This window comes from Castor canadensis, chromosome 5, assembly GCF_047511655.1.
Source record: "Castor canadensis chromosome 5, mCasCan1.hap1v2, whole genome shotgun sequence".
Lineage (NCBI taxonomy): Eukaryota > Metazoa > Chordata > Mammalia > Rodentia > Castoridae > Castor > Castor canadensis.
In genome coordinates this window covers 169,406,498-169,426,849 of record NC_133390.1, presented here as the reverse complement: position 1 = coordinate 169,426,849, position 20,352 = coordinate 169,406,498, and the positions used below count along the sequence as shown (strand labels likewise).

Genomic DNA, 20,352 nt, shown 5'->3' with positions numbered 1-20,352 from the left:
TTTAAAGTATCTGCTTTAGTTTCTCTGCGTTGAGGGCAACAAATCCTAGTTAATTTTTTAGGTGCCTTACCTATCCTCCTATCTCCCTTGTATGCTCTCGTTTTTATCATGTGATCAAAGTCCAATCCCCTTATTGTGTTTGCCCTTGATCTAATGTCCGCATATGAGGAAAAAAAAAGATTTTTGGTCTTTTGGGCCAGGCTAACCTCACTCAGAATGATGTTCTCCAATTCCATCCATTTACCAGCGAAACATTTCGTTCTTCTTCATGGCTGCATAAAATTCCATTGTGTATAGATACCACATTTTCTTAATCCATTAGTCAGTAGTGGGGCATCTTGGCTGTTTCCATAACTTGGCTATTGTGAATAGTGCTGCAATAAACATGGGTGTGCAGGTGCCTCTAGAGTAACCTATGTCACAGTCTTTTGGGTATATCCCCAAGAATGGTATCGCTGGATCAAATGGTAGATCAATGTTTAGCTTTTTAAGTAGCCTCCAAATTTTTTTCCAGAGTGGTTGTACTAGTTTACATTCCCACCAGCAGTGTAAGAGGGCTCCTTCCCCACCCCTCATCCTCGCCAACACCTGTTGGTGGTGGTGTTGCTAATCATGGCTATCCTAACAGGGGTGAGGCGGAATCTTAGTGTGGTTTTAATTTGCATTTTCTTTATTGCTAAAGATGGTGAGCATTTTTTCATGTGTGTTTTGGCCATTTGAATTTCTTCTTTTGAGACAGTTCTGTTTAGTTCACTTGCCCATTTCTTTATTGGTTAATTAATTTTGGGAGAATTTAGTTTTTTGAGTTCCCTATATATTCTGGTTATCAGTCCTTTGTCTGATGTGTAGCTGGCAAATATTTTCTCCCACTTTGTAGGTGTTCTCTTCAGTTTAGAGACCATTTCTTTTGTTGAGCAGAAGCTTTTTAGTTTTATCAAGTCCCATTTATCTATGCTATCTCTTAGTTGCTGAGCTGCTGGGGTTCCATTGAGAAAGTTCTTACCTATACCTACAAATTCCAGAGTATTTCCTACTCTTTCCTGTACCAACTTTAGAGTTTGTGGTCTGATATTAAGATCCTTGATCCATTTTGAGTTAATATTGGTATAGGGTGATATACATGGATCTAGTTTCAGTTTTTTGCAGACTGCTAACCAGTTTTCCCAGCAGTTTTTGTTGAAGAGGCTGCTTTTTCTCCATCGTATATTTTTAGCACCTTTGTCAAAGACAAGTTGGTTATAGTTGTGTGGCTTCATATCTGGGTCCTCTATTCTGCTCCACTAGTCTTCATGTCTGTTTTTGTGCCAGTACCAGACTTTTTATTGTTATTGCTGGCAAAGCATAACTGATTTCTTGTATATCAGACTTTATTTTTTTCATTTTTCCTATTCTGATGCAATATTGAAAGTTAAGAAAGGGGGGCAGGGGGAAAGGAGGAGGCGGGGGGGGGGGGCGGGGTGGAGAGAATGACCCAAACATTGTATGCACATATGAATAAAAGAAATTTTAAAAAAGGAAAAAAAAGAAAGAAAGTTAAGAAAGGGATTGCCAGCACAAGCCATCGAACAAAATTAGTCTCAAAAGGTAAAATAGCCAACATATGTTGGGGCTAATTCTGATTTTGACTAAATGCCCTAAAATATTCACATGTGTGGCCACGGAGGATTGTCTTTCCCCTTTCCACCACATTGGTGTTGGTTTAGGTAGTTATATACCTTATCAGTATATATACGTATGTATTCACTTGACTATTCCCACGTCCATTTGTTCAACTAGCATTATCCTTTAAAGAGGAAAACATCATGCACAAAATTAGTTTAAATTAAATCAAAAATTAAAGAAGAGGGTATCTTCAGAAGATAGTCAAAAAAGTACAACAGTTCAAGTCAAAGTAGAATGAATGGATTACCTTTCTAACCAGTCATATGATGCTCAGGTAGGATTTTTATTTTTTAATAGTCTCTGAGTCCACTGTTCAGCAAGTATTTTGATCCTGAGGACAAAAAAGGAGGGGGGTTGAATTTCATTACCTTTTCATCATATAAGCATTAGTATTAGTCACACATAGTTAATTGTTCCCATCTCTTCCTTCAACTTACTCATAAATTGACAAAAGCTATCAAGTACAATGTTTCTTCCCAGGAATTTGAGCAGATGCCTTATTTTGCCATATACCAATACTTCTGCTAAAAAGAAAAAAGTATGACATACACAATATACTCTGTCACTGATTGTAAAAATGGATAATGCAAAGTGGGGAGAGAGGAGAGCTACTACTACGAGTCCTGAGAAGTGATCCAAACATGTGGGTACTCTGCATTTGTAGATGTCCTCCCACATCCAAAATGAAAGCTCAACAGAGAACAATTAAAGCAACAGAGAAGCTAATGATTAAATACCCTAATCCAAAGCCAGGGGCTGGTGGCTCTTGCCTGTAACCCTAGCTACTCAGGAGGCAGAGATCAGGAGGATTGAAGCTCAAAGCCAGCCCAGACAAATAAGTACTTCTGAAACTTATCTCAAAAAACTCATCACAAAAAAAGAGGGGCTGTTAGGGTACTGCAAAATAAATACATACATACATACCCTAGTCCAAACAAGATCAATACCACATGAAGGTAAGGATGTGAAGGGGTAAAGCAAGCATGCAGAGAGAGCGAGGAAAAGGAAAAAAAAAAAACCAGATGTCCAGATGTTTTCTCATCCTGTATATAAATGGATGCATTTGGATCGCAGAACAGAAAGATTTTTAAATGGCGAAATTAAGAGGCAGTTCTTTACAATAATATGCAATAAAATACATGAGCACAGAAACAGCAGACTTTTGCACATGAAGAAACAAGCAGTTGACAAAGTGAGCCAAATAAACACATTCACCTTCCCTTATGAATTTCCAAATGTAACAATAAAGACAGCCAGGAGCCAATGGCTCATTCCTGTAATCCTAGCAGTTTGAAGTCAGCCTGGGCAGTTTGCTAGACCCTCTCTCAAAAAATACCCAACCAAAAAGAGGCTGGCTGGCAGCGTGGCTCAAGTGTACAGTGCCTGTGTAGCAAGCAAGAGGTCAAAACCCCAGTTCTTCTCCCCCAAAAAAGGAACAATATGATTGCCCCTCATTTTAGTGTATCTACTTTAAGTCAACAATCCTAACTGCCATATGCCCTAAAATTAGTAGCATTCAACCTAGAACTGGCAAGTCTGTTGGAAAGGGGAAAATTAAATACATTCATAAATTCCAAGCAACAAGCATTTTATAGCTATGGCCAATTGACATGGAATACATAGGAAAAGCCAACCACAATCTAGCTGCATGGTATGAATGGCCGATGCACTTTTGAAACCCAGTATTAAAAGGGAGAAAACAGGAAGAAGAGCACATCATATGATCAGCAAGGAAAAATGGAAAATCCAGGTGGTAGTTAACAATGCCATGCAATTACATGCCTGTTTACCATCACAGTACAGTCACCAGCTTATAACGGAGCTATGTGCCATTTTTTACTTTATCTACAACAACACTAGTTGTTAGCATAACAGCCAAAGAGCAGAATCTTTAGAGTAGGCTAGCTCTAGATTCAACTGCCAGCTGTTTCCCTACTCACTAGGCAACCTTGGTCAGCCTAATATATGTATATGTGTATATATATACATATATATGGAAATAGGATATATATCTTTTCATAAGGGTTTTGAGGATTAAATGAAAATATATAAATTATTTGTTAGTAACTAGCACATAAAAGCTCAAAGATGAGTCAGATGCCAGTGGCTCACGCCTTAGGGAGGTTGAGAGCAGGAGGATCACCATTCAATGCTAGACAGGGCAAATAGTTAAAGAGACCCCATCTCCAAAATAACCAGAGAAAATGGACTGGAGGTGTGGCTCAGGCAGTAGAGCCCCTGCTTTGTAAGCAGGAAGCCCTGAGTTCAAATGTCAGTCCCATTAAAAAAACTTTTAAAAAGCTCAAAAGCTATTATTAGCCAAGCCAAAGACTACTTGAGGCTAGGTACAGTGGCTCACGCCTATAATTCCAACTACTTAGGAGACAGACATCAGATCTCAGTTCAAGGCAAAAACTTAGGAAAACACCTTCTTAATTAATAAGCTGGTTGTGGTGTGCACCTGTGGTACAAGGAGGTCACAGGTAAAACTGCGGCTTGAGGTCAGTCCCAGGCGGACTCAACCTGAAAAATAACTAAAGGAAAAAGCAGGGGTGACCTGGGGACATGGCTCAAGTGGTAGAACACTTACACTTACCTAACAAGTGCAAGAAGGCATGGAATTCAAAACCCCGGTACCACCAAAAACACAAAATAAGAGTACTTGACAAATAATCTAACATAAAAATTTCAAAAAATAAAAGAATTTCCAAGACACCAATTTTTTTTTTAAGAAAAGAAAATGTTTTTTAACTTGAATTTTTGTGCTGTCCTATTTAATCAGAGAAAGATGGAGAGGGGAAAGGTGGACAGAACTTCTAAGTTTTCTGTCCCTAGCTTTAAATCAGTTTTTACTTCTGAAATGCTTCTTGTGTTTTGTTGTTCCTTTTTATGGAGGGCTATGGGGTAGCACCTAAGAAGTAAGAGTGGTGGAGTAAGAAAAGGAATTTGTATCAGAAAGTACCTAGCACCATAACAACTGCCCCAGGAATCAAGTACTGCTCCCTATTTGGGAAGACTGGTGAAAGAAGGCCTAGGTTAATACTTCACTACTGTACTGCTGACTTTCATACTCTTTCTCAAAGGAATGCTGACTACACCAATCTGCACCCCCAGGACAAAAATATACCATTTACAAAATTCTCCCCTTCCAGAAAGTTTGCAGCTAGACTAGAGAGATCCCTCAGCAGTCACAGATTGGCTTGCCCACCAGGAACTTGGAAGAGAGTGAAGAGTCTTAAAAAGTACTACATAAGAAGACCCTATAAAGCATGTTAGAAACACTGCTGGTTAAGTTAGAACTTGTCTGGAACCAAGATCCTGCAAAGGCAACAACCCTTTCATTGTTGTCCTTCGATGTCCTAAAATTTCTTAGGATGTATTTTTTTTTACCTTTATCAGAAATAAGCTTATTCTCACCCCCTTTCATAATTTGGACTTTAGTCAATCACACAAACAAAAAACAAACCTAACTAACATAAAAACTGAATGACAAGGTATCTTAGAAGGTAGGGAAGAAAAGAAATTTTCTACTAGAATCAACAGAAAGGTGGCTGACAAGACCTGTATTATCAAAACCTGCATAACCAGAGAGCTAATGGGAAAGGGGGGGGGGGGAATCAAACTCAGCTCTGTTAATAGCTAGGCTGAGATGTTCCTGATGGACAGAACGAAGAATCAAACTGGGAAAGGGGAGTTAATAGAGAAAAATCCAAACTATGTAATGCTAGTGCTTGGAAACACCAACAGGACAAAAAGTGGCCGCTGAATATTATAAAAACGTTTTTCTTTGTTCATACTCCACTCTCACTTCCTAAAAGCATAGACATGGGAGGCTGTTGCTGATTTTCAAATAACTACAAATAAGCTGGCTCAACTAATTTAGGTTACTTGAAGGTGTCATAACATTAGTGTTAAATTTAACATTCTTTGGAAGGTGAATTGAACGAGTGATAAATACATTCTCTGTTAAAACTGTAATTATCAATTTCACTTCCATTAATCAATTGTAACCTATCTGTATCTATACAGAAAAGAACAGACTGAATATACATTTAAAATCACATGAAAATTTAAAACTATGTAAGATGCCAGATGTTTGAGGACTATAGTCTCAAATCAGTAAAAGCTACTTTTTAATTATTTCTCTCTAAATCCATTACTATGTGTTGAAATAAGTGAAAATGTATTTGCTACCCAGGAGAACATTTTTAAGACACTGATTATAAACTTTTTGAAATACTATCATCTTTTTGCTAGGGGAGAAGGAAATAGTAACAACATTGACATGTCTAGTAAAATAAGGACAGGATTTTAAAAACTGACATGTATTTCCACTTATCCTATGATATTAAGAAAGGATCAAGCTGACATATTTAGTGCACACACTCATGTCATTAATTACACATGTATGTGCAGTTCTAGATGGAGTCAACCTGCAATTTTAAATGATGCCATTAAAACAGAAGCCAGGGCTTCAGAAAACCTATGCTTTGTGAAGTCCAGTTTCATGAAGTTGTACAAGACATTTAATTCAATTAAAAGCTTCCTGTGAGGTACCAGACACTGCACTGGAACTTGGAAACATAAGCTAAGTCTTATGATAGTATTACAAAAGAAAAAGAATCTAATCTGATGTTTTCATAGGATGATTGTGGTAACTGCAAGGTAAAATTCAGATGTGAAATTAAGAAAAATCAAATCCATTTATCTCAGCTGGGAAAAAAACAAGACTAAAAGAAGATTAATTTTATAAAGAATTCATAATCTCTGTGAGTACTGCCTAGAGTTATAACAAAAATACCATTTGAGTTTCTTTATAACAGAAGTCAAAGGAGAGCCAGTCATGGTAGCATGACTATAATCACAGCACTCAAAGGGAGGGAAGGGAGGGAAGAAAAGGAGAAACACTTTTTATAATGTTGACACCATTTGTGTAAAAACTGTATGGCACACAAGAAGCTGAAAGGGAAAATTATCTTTAACTCAACATACCCAGAAAATTATGCTGTACATTGTGCTCATACAATCACTATTCTCACTAAAAACAATGGCATTAAACTATCAGCTTTTTTAAATTACCATGAGATTAAGGAGAAAACTAAAAAAGCCAGCTGGCAGACAAGTTTATTAACAGGCCTCACATTTTGGCTAAGTTGAAGTTAGTAATGACTAAGTTACCAAAACAGGCATGCCAGCGAGCGGCTTGCTGGTGCTTGTTCTGCCTCCTCCCCTCCTCCCCACCTTTGGAAAAGCTGCATGCAATGCTGCACGATCACACAAAATAAATACAGGAAAGAGGACGGGAGGGTTGGGTGGGGAGGTGAGCAAAGCTCTGGGCTCCACCAGTGGAAGGCGTTCCACAAGAATTGCTACAGGGTCAAAAGTTTACAGTGGTTTCAATTTCACCTTTTACCAACCAATCAGAAAACAGAGACTGCATGCTGACCCCTCAGGCTGCAAATGAACATTAACTCATTGGCTACCAGGATTGCATATATTCCTTTTCTTGTAAGGCTTTCTCTTTTCTTTTCCTTTAAGGGCAGGGAGAGGTAGAAGAAGGCAAAGAACATCCTAAATTCAAGGTGACAATTTTGGGTGAATTCAACTATCATATATTTTAAGAACTTTTGTAAATGTCACAATGTACCCTCAGCACAATATGATAATTAAAAATGTGACATTTTATTTTAAACAGGTGTTTTCAAGGGAGAAATAATCAATTCTCCTCTTTCTCCCTAAAATCAACAGTTCTTTATCCTGGAGCATCTAACAAACCAATTACTAATGCTAGTATCAAGACAATGAATTTAGGTAGGTTTAAGGAGGCAGATTTACCTCCATGAGGCTACAATTCTAAGAACAATTTACAATACAGTAAAAATACTGGTTGTGTTTCCAATAAATACTTCATTTAAATATTTACACTCCAATTTTTTCATTTGCATAGATTCCCCAACACATTCCTCAAGTCATTAATATGAACAAGCAGTCCTTTTCATAGGGTGAATCTATAGAAACGCAGGTACAGTTAAGGTTTAAATTTCCTTCTCCTATATTCCTCATTTCAGTACCCAGGAGTAATCCTCTATACAACAAATTCAGGAATGAATCCTTTTGACAATAAATACAACTGCTTCCCCTAATTTTTATGTAAATTTCCTCCAAATGCAGAAATCAATATACAAATCCGTTAAACATGATTTTGAAAATTCTGTACTTAACACTGAGCAGGAATAAGAATGAATATCTCAACCAGGCATGCTGTATGTACATGTAATCCTAGTTACTTAAGACACAGATGATGCTTGAGTGGAGGAGCTCCAAGCCAGTCCAATTCATGAATAAAAGATCACTACTACATACGCCTGAACATTTAAAAGCTAGAATCCTTGGACTGGTGGTGTGGCTCAATCAGCAGATTGCCTGCCTACAGCATGAAGTCCTGAGTTCAAACCCTAGTACAACAACAAAAAAAAAACCTATGGATTCCTTGGCAGCTCTACAGGATAAGACCAAAATAGCTGTACTAGCTGTTCTTTTATCAAAGTGGTAAGTTAAACCTTAAATTAGTGGACAGTGAATCTGTAATTGGCAATATTTCTCTCAATGTTACAATACTTGGCTGAATTTTTGCAGTCTTACTGACTTTAAGCTTGTTTAGAAACTCCTGTAGGTACCCCCACTCCCTAAGAAAATTATTTTGTATAGGATATTAGATATAGTTCTTTAAACCGGCAAAGGAAGTTATCAGTTATTTCTGAAAACAAAAAGCTAACTACCATAAAGGAAGAAAAAGCTAACCAAATTACAAAAGTGGCTTACTTAATACATAACTGCTAAAGGGCTATAAGTATAGTACACACTATACTTCATAATGCAGAAAGTTCACGTAACAAATTAATGTCAATTGTTCAGTTAGTAAAATTAATGCTGAGATATCATTTTTCCTTAATGCAACATTAAAACAATTTCCTAGTAACTCGCAAACCCCCTTAATTTAGGTTTGTGCATATTTCACAATAGTCTCTAATTTTTAAATGGAACCAAGGTTTTTTTTAACATAGCTTGCACAAGCTTGACGTATATAGATATATTAAATTAGGAGTCTATGTATCTTTTTATAAGATGGCCTCATTTTGAAAGAAAATGGATGCGATAAAATTTTACATCAAGTCAGCATGTTAGCAAGCAGCTTTTTTGTGTTCTGAATTTGATTAATACAAGCCAAGGTCACTTCCTGAAAGATGCCTACCACTGCAGCTGCAGGCAAACTAGGCTTTAGTGTAAGGCTGGGGGAAGGGAATGGCTGATGGCATTTATTAACACTCAGATAAGATTCCTCTCCACAGACATCATCCACTGGGGAGGGGAGGAAGATCCCAGAGTTCCTGGCATATTAAGATTAAGTATTTCCATTTGTTAATATTTATAAACAGAAATTTATTTCAATGTACATAGTATTCATGTCAAAATTGTATCAAAAATACCCTCACTGATACAATGTACAAAAATATTTTACTTACTACTATAGAAATAATGCCAAGCATGAAGTAAACTTAGCATTCCTCAGAGTTAAGACCTGTACTTGATATTCAAAGCACCTACAGAGGAAGCCCTTAAAGAAAATAGAATCAGATTCAAATTTCTTTTATCTAAAGCCAAGCATAGACGAAGTCATGAAGGTAGAAATCTAAACTGTTATTGGAAAATACGTGATAAAGTTTTGTTCTGAAATTCAATTGAATTTTTATCTTACCAGCATTAATATAAATATTATGCTTCTATGTTCAAAAAAAAATCAAAATATTCACTGTCAGCAACTAGAATAAATCCTCTCCTAAGACTAAATAACAAGATTTCTTTAATAATAGGACTACTCAAGAGCTCAACAAGAAGGCTGGGATGTAGCTCGGTGGTACAGAGCTTGCCTAGCATGCATGAGGCCTTGGGTTCGATCCCAGCACCAAAAAAGAAAGGGGGAAAAAAAAAAAAAACCTCTCCCCAAGAGCACAACAAGATAACACATTCTGCTTTATTTTGTATCTTAAGTGTCCCCCAAAGGTGGTAAAGGCATGGTTCCCAGAGTTCCACTTTTGTAAATGGTGAATCCTTTTAAGTAGATCCTAAAAGAAAGTCTTTAGGTCATCAGGAATGTGCCAAGAAGGAAGACTATGTGACCTGGCCCCTTACTCTTTCTCAGTTTTCACTTCTAGGCCATGATGGGAGTATGGAGTGATTCTGTTCTGCCATGTGCTCCCAAGCCCAGTTGATTACAGACTGAGACTACTGGAACTGCAAAATAAGCCTTGTCTCCTTATGAGGTAAATAGTACTGGTTGGGTTGCTTTTTGTTTATTTGTTGAGGGGGTGTTTTTTGTTTTGTTTTTGGTGGAATTGGAATTTGAACTCTGGGCTTCACACTTGCAAAGCAGGCATCCTACCACTTGAGCCACACCTCCAGCCTCAGGTAACTGTTAAGAGCAACAGCTGCCTAATATGTATGCCTTTAAAATGGGACAAACTCAAATGATGGAAAAAGGGAAAAGTTAAATTGTTCATAGTCCTTCTCAAGACACTTGTAGCAAAATGAAGTGGAATGAATTTTTCCTCCATTTCTGCTGGCTACTATCTGATTTATTTTCCACCATGTGAATTATTCTAAAGATAACACATAACAAAGCACAGAGTTAAGCAGCAGTAAGCCAGCTTCTTGCCATAGATAAGGACAAAAGAAAGCTCCTCACATCTCCAACTAAGTCATTCTTTTCCTCTGTTTTATCCAAGTACCTAATGCATTCCTTAGTTAGCAAGCAATACGAACTCATGTGGGGCCACAGTAGCTTGTTGCTTGGTCTTTCTGAACCAATACAACCTCTGAGCCAAAAATAGAACCTAAAAGGAAATATTGACCATGAAACAAAAGCAAACCAAATAACCTGCATGTCTTCTTGCTTTGCCAGAGTGGTTTAAAAAAAATAGTCTCAAATATTTCCTATGGCATCAAATTATAGATTAGCTATCCCATAAATGAAAAATTGTTTTAAAAAATATAAAGTACTATACCATGTAAACTATGTAAACTATTATTAGTCAATTTAATACAAGTAGGTCATATACTTACTCTTTTAAAATCACAGTAGCGAGACCTCAAGTGAAAAAGCTAATGGCTTTGTTCCTGGCATAAAGTGTGTGTAAGCCATCCACTCACAACACAAATGCTTAAAGAAAGTATACAACATTTTGTACTTCTGATATTCTAGATTCTGCAGATGAAGAGGTAAACAACACGCATGGTCTTTACAGAAGTCCTTAAGTGGAAAGAACCTAGTGTTAGAGAGTTCAAGACTTAATCACATACTCTGAAGATGTACAAAGGATATTGGATATTAATAAATAACAAATACAGAAGGAAGATGTTTCCAGAAAGTGGTAACAACCAATGGGAAATAAACTGAGTGATATAATATACGAGATAAAAGAGCCAAGTTCCAGTGGCTCACACCTATAATCCTAGCTACTTCAGTGACTGAGATCAGGAGGATCATGGTTGGAGGCCTGTCTGGGTAAGTAGTATTGCCAAACTAACCACTGCAAAATGGACTGAAGTAGTGGCTAAAGAGTACAGCACCTGCTCTGCAATAGTGAAGACCGGGAGTTCAAACCCCAGACTCACCAAAAGGAAAAAAAGAAGTTTGAATATGCTTAAGATTTCAATTTTTGAGGGTTAATTTTTCATCTCTTTATATTCATTACTTCCTTTTCCTTTTTTCCTCATTTGGATACATTAATAGTACAAAAGAGTTTTACTGTAAAATTTCCAGACATATACAGTATACTTTGAACAAGTTCACCCTCTCTATTATATTCTCTTAACCCTTCCTTCTCTCTCCCCTTCAAACAGTATTTGATGGGTTTCATTCTGCTCTCTTCATACACAAATATGTATTTCGATCCTCTTCACCCCCAAACAAACCAGTCTCCCTTTTACATTCATGTCCCCTTATTTAAGACATAGATTCCACACATTAGCAAAAAATATGACCTTTTTGGCTTTCTGAGCTTGGCTTACTTTGCTTAATGATAATTCCCAGTTCCATCCATTTTCTCACAAACACCACAATTTCATTCTTCCTTATAGTAGAATAACACTCCACTTTCTGTATCTGTTTATGGGTATTTGGGCACCTAGGCTAATTCCACAGCTTGGCTATTGTGAAGAATGCCGCAATAAACACGTATGTGCAGATCTCTCTCTTATACGTTGGTTTACAATGCTTTGCATATATGCCCAAAAGTGGTACAGCAGGGTAATAAGGTAGGTCCTATTAGCTTTTTGATGAACCTCCATACTAATTTCCATAGCAGTTGCACTAGTTCACATTCCCACTACAGTGTATGAGAGTTCCTTTTTCACCAGCATTTGCTATCGTTCCTTTTCTTGACTGCAAGCCTGACTGCCTGGGGTGACAAAATCTCAACATAGTTTTGTTTTACTCCCTGTATTGGCCAAGGATATGGGAAAATTCTTGATGCAGTTATTAGACATTTATAACTCAGAACTGTTTATTAATTGCATTATTATTTTGATATTTAATATTTTAGCTCTTTGTATATTCTAGTTATTAATCCTTTATCCAATGAATAGCTGGCTGAGGATTTTGTCCCATTCTGTAGGTAATCTCTTCATTTTAGCAATTATTTCCTTGGATGTGCAAAAGCTTTCTAATTTGATGCAATCCCATTTGTCAATTCATGCTCCTATTCCCTGGCAACTGGAATCCTATTCAGAAAATAATTGCCTATGTTTGTATCTTCAAGTGTTTTCTCTGTTTTTCTGTAGTGTTTCAAAGTTTCAGGTCTTACATTAAGATCTTTGATCCATTCTGAATTGATTTTTATTCAGGATGTGTAGAAACAGAGGTCTAGCTTCATGTAGATAACCAGTTTTCCAAGCACCACTTGGTAAAGAGGGCTATCTTTCCACCAACCTATGTTTTTCGCTTTGTCAAAAATCAAACAGCTGTAGCTGTGTGAGCATCTCTGGGTCTTCTGTTCCACTGTTTGTATCTGTTTTTATGACAGTACCATGTTGTTTTTGTTATTGTGGTTTTGCAGGGTAAACTGAGATCCAATACTGTGATACCATCAAGTACTGCTCTTCTGTTTTCAGGATTGCTTTAGCCACTCAAGGTCTTCTGGGCTTCTATATGAATTTTAGGATTGATTTTTCTATTTCTGTGAAAAACAGCATTGGACTTTTGATGGCAATTGCACTGAATCTACAGAATGCTTTCAGGAGTATAGCCATTATCACAATATTAATTGTTCCAATACACAAGCATGGGAGTTCTTCCCATCTTCCAGTGTCCTAAATTTCTTTCAACAAGGATTTACAGTTTTCACTGTAGAGGTCTTTCATCACGTAAGTTTATTCTAGGTGTGATGTGGTGGTAAATTGCTACTGTAAATGGAATTATTTTCCTGGTTTCTTCCCCAGTCTCTCCATTGCTGGTATATGAAAAAGATGCTGTTTTCTGCATATGAATTTTACATGCTGATACTTTGCCAAAAGCATTTTTATTAGAGTTAGAAGTTTTCTGGCAGAGTTTTTAGGGTCTTTTATCATCTGCAAATGGGGATAATTTGACTTCTTCCTTCCCTATCTGTATCCCTTTTTGTCTCTTGCCTTATTGTTCTAGCTAGGAATTCCAATACTAAAGTGAATAAAAGTGGGGAGAGTAGACACCTGTCTCATTCCTAACTTGAAAGGAAATGTTTTTAGTTTTTCCCCTTTTAGTAGGATGTTGGCTGTAAGTTTATTGTACGTAGTCTTTATTATGTTAAGGTACATTCCTTCTAAACCTAGTTTCTTCAAAGCTTTTATCATGAAAGGATGAATTTTTCAAAGGCTTTTTTCTGCATTTATTAACATGATCATATGATTTTTACCTTGATTCTGTTTATGTGCAGTATTATGTTTATTGATTTTCATATGCTGAGCCACCCTTGCATCCCTGAAATGAAACCAACATGACCATGTTTTTTGTCATTGTTTTTTTGGTTTTATGTTTTGTTTTTTGTGTTTTGTTTTGGCGGTAGCAAGTGGCCTCACACTTGCTAGGCAGGCAGTCTACCACTTCAGCCACTCCACCAGCCCCAACATAATCATGGTGTGTGATCTTTCTAACATGTAGCTGAATTTGGACTACAAGTATTTTGTTGAGAATTTTTACTTCTGTGCTCAAGAAATTGTTCTATACTTTTCCCTCTTTGTGTGTCCTTACAGGGCTTTAGGATCAGAGTAATACTGGCTTTATAGAATTAGTCTGGTCACATTCCTTGCCTTTCCATTGCATGGGAAAGTTTGAGTTCTTCAAGAGCTGGTAGAATTGGCAGTGAGTCATACAGTCCTGGGCTCTTCTTTGTTGGGAGTCTCCCCTGCTTTCCCCCGGAACTGAGGTTTGAACTCAGGGCATTCACAATGAGCCACTCTACCAGCTCTTTTTATGATGGTTTTTTTCAAGGTAGGGTCTCAAAACTATTTTGTCCAGAGCTGGCTTTGAACTGCGATCCTCGTGATCTCCACTTTCTGAGTAGCTAGGATTACAGGTGTGAGACACTGGCACCAGCTTAGGAGACTATTACTTCTTCAGCTTCATAGCTTAGTAATATATCTGTTTACATGGTTTATATCCGCTTGGTTCAATTTTGGCAGGTCAGACCTATCTAGAAACTTATCCATGGTGGGGGGGGTCGGGAAAAAGAGAAATTTATCCATTTTGTGTAGATTTTCAAATTTACATAAGTTTTCAAAGTATTCCTTAATGATTCTCTGGATTTCACTGGATTTGTTGTGAAAAACCTTTTTCTTCTCGAATTTTATTAATTTGAGTTTTCTTCCACCTTCTTTTGCTTAGTTTGGTTAACAGTTTATCAATCTTATTTATATTTTTAAAAACCAACTGTTACACTGATTCTTTGTATTGTTTTTAGTCTCCATTTCACTAATCTTTGTTGATTCTTTCCACCTACTGAATTTGGGTTTGGCTTCTTCTTGCTTTTCTAAGTTTGAGGTGCACCATAGCGTTATCTATCTGAGGTTTTTGTTTTGTTTTGTTTTTGCTTTTTTTGGTAGGAGCTCGTGGCTACAGCTGCCTTTGCCACATCCCAAAAGCTCTAGGAAGCTGTGTTTTCATTTTCATTAGATTCTAGGAACATTTTTATCTTCTCCCTTATTTCTTCCATGACCCACTGCTTTTTGACAATTTTCAGTCTGCAAGTATTTGAATATTCTCTATAGTTTCTTTTGTTATTAATTTCTACTTTTATTTCATTGTGGTATGACAGAACACAGGGGATTATTTCAATTTTCTTGTATTTCTTAAGATGTGCCTTATAAGCCCTAAAATATCTATTGTGGAGAAAGTTCCACCGGCTGCTGAGAAAAATGTGTATTGTACTGCTAAATGAAATATTTGTAGATGTCTATTGAGTACATTTAGTCTACACTGTCAATTAATTCTGGTTTATTTTTGTTGATGACGTATCTGTTGGTGAAAGTGGGATATTGAAATCTCCGACTATGAGTGGATTAGGGTCTATCTGTGCTTGTAGGAACAGTAGTGTTTAATGAAATTGGGTATACCAACATTTGGTATGTGTATGTTAACAAACATTACCACTTCTTGCTGGGTTATGTACTTTATTAGTGAAGTGACCTTCTTTGTTTCTAATTTTGACTTAAGTGTCTACTAAATCAAATCAGATTTCAGTATAGCTACTCCTGCCTGCTTCTAGGGTCCATTTGTATAGAAAATCTTTTTCCATCCTTTTACCCTAAGCTAGTATTTGTCAGTGAGATACATTTCTTGGCTTAATATGTTTTTAACTATCCACAGCAACAATCTATGGTCTTCTCTGCGTCTCTCTTCTCAAATGGTTGGGTCTTTATTTTTATATTTTTTGGGGGGAGGGGGGCAGTACTGGGGTTTCAACTCAGGGCTTCATGCTTGTGCTCTACCACTTGAGCTATTCTGCCAGCCCTTTTCTGTGTTGGGTATTTGAGATAGGCTCTTACAAACTATTTGCTAGTGCTGGCTTCAAACCACGATCCTTCTGATCTGTCTCCTGAGTAGCTAGGATTACAGGTGTGAGCCATCAGCACTTGGCTTCCATTCCGTATCTTTTGTTAATAAAGTTGAGAGCATTAACATTCAGTGTTAATACTGAAAAATATGTAACATTTCCTTTCATTTTATTGTTTTTGGGTTGTTTACTTCTTTCCCATTCCTTATTTGCTAACCTACTTGTCTAATGGGATTTATTCTTTATTTTCCTACTGGCCTGTCTTCCTCTTCTGTGTGTAGGATTCCTTCAGGTATCTTCCACAGTGCTAATTTATTCCTACGGATTATAATAAACAAAAGCAAGCACACAAACTCATAAATTTACAGAGAGCTAGACTCAAGAGTCATTCAGAAGGGAAAAAAATCCAGACAAAAAAGTCACTCAGCCTAAAAAAACAAGTCTTTTTTGCTGAGGAGTTACAACAGGTTTCACCTTCGCCCTGTGGGTTTACAATAATATTCTTCATGCCCTAAAAAACTAAAATTAAATATGTGAAGCTCCATACTTTAAAAAAGAGGGAAGTGCTTAATAATTTCAGGAGGGGACAGAGACAAGGGAAAGATGGTGAGAGCAAAGCTAACCAAGGTACACTGAAAGCATTGCACAGAAATGTCACAATGAATCCCCCATACAACTAATATATGTTAATAAAAATGTTTTTAAAACACTTCCATGTTGCCCTCAACGCAGGGAAACTAAAGCAGATACCTTAAAGCAACTGAGGCCAATAGGAGAAGGGGACCAGGAACTAGAGAAAAGGTTAGATCAAGAAGAATTAACCTAGAAGGTAACACACACGCACAGGAAATCAATGCGAGTCAACTCCCTGTATAGCTATCCTTATCTCAACCAGCAAAAACCCTTGTTCCTTCCTATTATTGCTTATACCCTCTCTTCAACAAAATTAGAGATAAGGGCAAAATAGTTTCTGCCGGGTATTGAGGGGGTGGGGGGGAGAGGGAGGGGGCAGGAGATAAGGGAGGGGGTGGGGGAAGGGGGGAGAAATGACCCAAAGATTGTATGCACATATTAAAAAAAAAAAAAAACTTCCATCTCTGACAGTTAATTTTTTTAAATAATGCCTTAATGTGCTTTCCTTTTGTTTTGGGTGGTAATGGGGTTTGAAGTCAGGGCTGCCAGGTAGAGTCTCTACAATTCAAGCCACTCTGCCAGATCCTGAATGTATTGTTGACTATCAATAGCAACCATCTCACTATATACTTCTCTATATCTTTGTTCTCTATTCCCAACCACTTATCAATGTGGGGCTTATAAATAATGACATAGTCAAAGATCAAGCAGCAAAAGTTACAAAATCAAGGGACTTAAATGATCAACAATGGGCAATGAGATTTAACACCACCAACAACAGGTGTTGGCGAGGATGCCGGGGAAAAAGGAACCCTCTTACACTGTTGGTGGGAATGTAGACTAGTACAACCACTCTGGAAAAAAATTTGGAGGCTACTTAAAAAGATGGACATCGATCTACCATTTGATCCAGCAATACCACTCTTGGGGATATACCCAAAAGACTGTTACTCCAGAGGCACCTGCACATCCATGTTTATTGCGGCACTATTCACAATAGCCAAGTTATGGAAACAGCCAAGATGTCCCAGCACTGACGAATGGATTAAGAAAATGTGGTATCTATACACAATGGAATTTTATGCAGCCATGAAGAAGAACGAAATGTTATCATTCGCTGGTAAATGGATGGAATTGGAGAACATCATTCTGAGTGAGGTTAGCCTGGCTCAAAAGACCAAAAATCGTATGTTCTCCCTCATATGTGGACATTAGATCAAGGGCAAACACAACAAGGGGATTGGACTATGAGCACATGATAAAAGCGAGAGCACACAAGGGAGGGGTGAGGATAGGTAAGACACCTAAAAAACTAGCTAGCATTTGTTGCCCTTAACGCAGAGAAACTAAAGCAGATACCTTAAAGCAACTGAGGCCAATAGGAAAAGGGGACCAGGAACTAGAGAAAAGGTTAGATCAAAAGGAATTAACCTAGAAGGTAACACCCACACACAGGAAATCAATGTGAGTCAATGCCCTGTATAGCTATCCTTATCTCAACCAGCAAAACCCCTTGTTCCTTCCTATTATTACTTATACTCTCTCTACAACAAAATTAGAGATAAGGGCAAAATAGTTTCTGCTGGGTATTGAGGGGGGGAGCAGGAAGGGGTGGAGTGGGTGGTAAGGGAGGGGGTGGGGGCAGGGGGGAGAAATGAACCAAGCCTTGTATACACATATGAATAATAAAAAAAAAAAAATGTTCACAAAAAAAAAAAAAAAAAAAAGATAAGGGGTCAGGAGAGTAGCTCACATCTATAATCCTAGCTACGTGAGAGGCTGAGATAGAGAGGATCAAGGTTCAAGGCAAGTCCAGGGAAATAATCCCCATCTCCAAAAATAACCAGAGCAAAAATGAGCTGGAAGTATGGGTCAAGGTAGAGCACCTGCTTTGCAAGCATGAAGGCATGAGTTCAAAACCCCAGTCTCACCAAAAAAAAAAAAAAACGCATATTCAAACATAAAGCATTTGAAATCTTAAAATATGGAAGACAAAATCAATGTAGCATATATTGGAGACTGAATTGTACCCCCCAACTCAAATTTCATGTTAAAGCCCAAACCTCCAGTATCTTATAATGGGATTGAATCTGGAGAAAGGGACTTCAAAGAGGTAATTAAGTTACTATAAGTGAGAGAATAAATTTCTGATGGAAGGGCTGAACAAAACCACAGTACAATATATGTATATATGGAAATGTCACAATGAAAACCCTCTATGATTTCATATAATAATAAAAACTTTTTCCTCCTGCAGTGCCGGGGATTGAACTCAAGGCCTAAATCTCGAGCCATTTCACCAACCCTTTCCAAGATAGGATTGTGTGGACTATTTGCTCAGGCTGGCTTCAAACCATGATCCTCCTGATCTCTGCCTCATAGGCATGAGCCACCAGTGCCTGGCTAATAAAAACATTTTTAAAAATAATAAATTTCTGTTGTTTAAGTCACATAGTCTACGGACCTTTGTTACGGCAGTGCTAACACACTTAGCAGCCTACTCTTTCTAAACCTAGACTTGGCTCAAGTGGTAGAGTGCTTGCCTAGCATGCACAAAGGCCTTGGTTCAATCCCTAGTAACACCAAAAACAAAACAAACCTCCCTAAACCTAGGACTAGGTTTATAACAGTATATTTCTAGTAGCGTTGTAATCCCAACACGACTTCAGATTAGGCCTATTTGCAAACTCAAGAAATCAAATATCTAAAAGTAAAAATTAAAAATATGTATGTATGTGTATATTCATGTGTATGTATATATGTAACATATATGTATGTATCTTTTTAAATAAAATGTGTCATCTATGCTATTTGGACTATAGCTGATCTAAAGCACAGTTAACATTTTATCTTGTGACTACATAACTTGTGAAGAAAATGTCTATGCTGAACTTGTACATTCACCGATTAAGAATGGTCCTCTCATCATAGCAACATTATAGGCCTTGTTTTAGATTAAAGGAACACAGACTTTGAAATCAGACAGATGAGGGTTTAAACTTTAGTGTTGCCATTTATTAGTTATGTGGCCTTAAGCAAGGTATTCCACCCTCACTGACCCTAAAATTTTCCCACAGTAAATGGGAATTAAGATGATATCTAATAGATTATCAAAATCTGAGACAGCCAAGTTAAGCACCTAGCACAAGTCCTAACATAAGGTGAGCACTCAATAAATGGTATCTATAAGATCATCACCCAGAGGAAACACGCAATGAAAACTGTCACTATTAACTGTTAAAGCTTTCAAGAAGGCAATTTTGAAACATTTATCCAAACATGAAGGCTATCCTTTGGATATACACAGACCTTAGAAGAAATTTGTTCTATGGAAATATTTGCACAAGTGGGTAAAGATTTAAGAAAAACCATGCTGTTTGAGGCACTGACTGCAGATCTATATTTGCCATTATTTTTAAATGGAAGTCCTGATGAAATGACAAAAAGGTGTCAGTGACAAGAATAAGCACATGATATAGCACAACAAAAGCTAGGGTACATGTATAAACATGTAAATGGGTATGAAAGGGTACAAGGTACAATTCTAGGCCTGCACAGTAGTTTAACACTTATTCCTGCTAAGTCTTAGGAGGCAGAGATTAAGGGATCAAGGATCAAGACCAGCTCCAGCAAAAAGGTAGCAAAATTCCCATTCTCAATCAATAAACTGGGCATGGTGGTACACTGCCATAATTCCAGTTAGGAGGGAGGCCTAGGATCATGGTCTGAGGCTGGCCATGGGCAAAACCATGAGACTCTCCTTAAAAAAAAAAAAAAGAAAGAAAAAAGAAAAGAAAAAGGCCGGGGTATGGCTCAGACCCTGTTTTACAGGTAAAGAAAACTTGAAAGAAAAATATATTACACGCTAACCCTCACTTTTCATCAACAAAGTCTAAAATCTGTATTAGGTCCATGTCCAATCACATTCTATTCAATATTCCAGTTTCGGTTTCTACAGTCAATTCCAACTCTG

General features: G+C 37.4%; 1 protein-coding gene across 1 annotated transcript in view; it reads right to left on the bottom strand.

Annotated features, from left to right (window-relative positions):
- The window catches only part of Ncoa3 (nuclear receptor coactivator 3), a 119,516-nt gene that overhangs the window by 69,975 nt on the left and 29,189 nt on the right, over window positions 1-20,352 (bottom strand). Inside the window, 1 exon segment of the mRNA XM_020180454.2 lies at window positions 1,910-1,993. The gene's annotated coding sequence lies outside the window, so the exon portion shown is untranslated.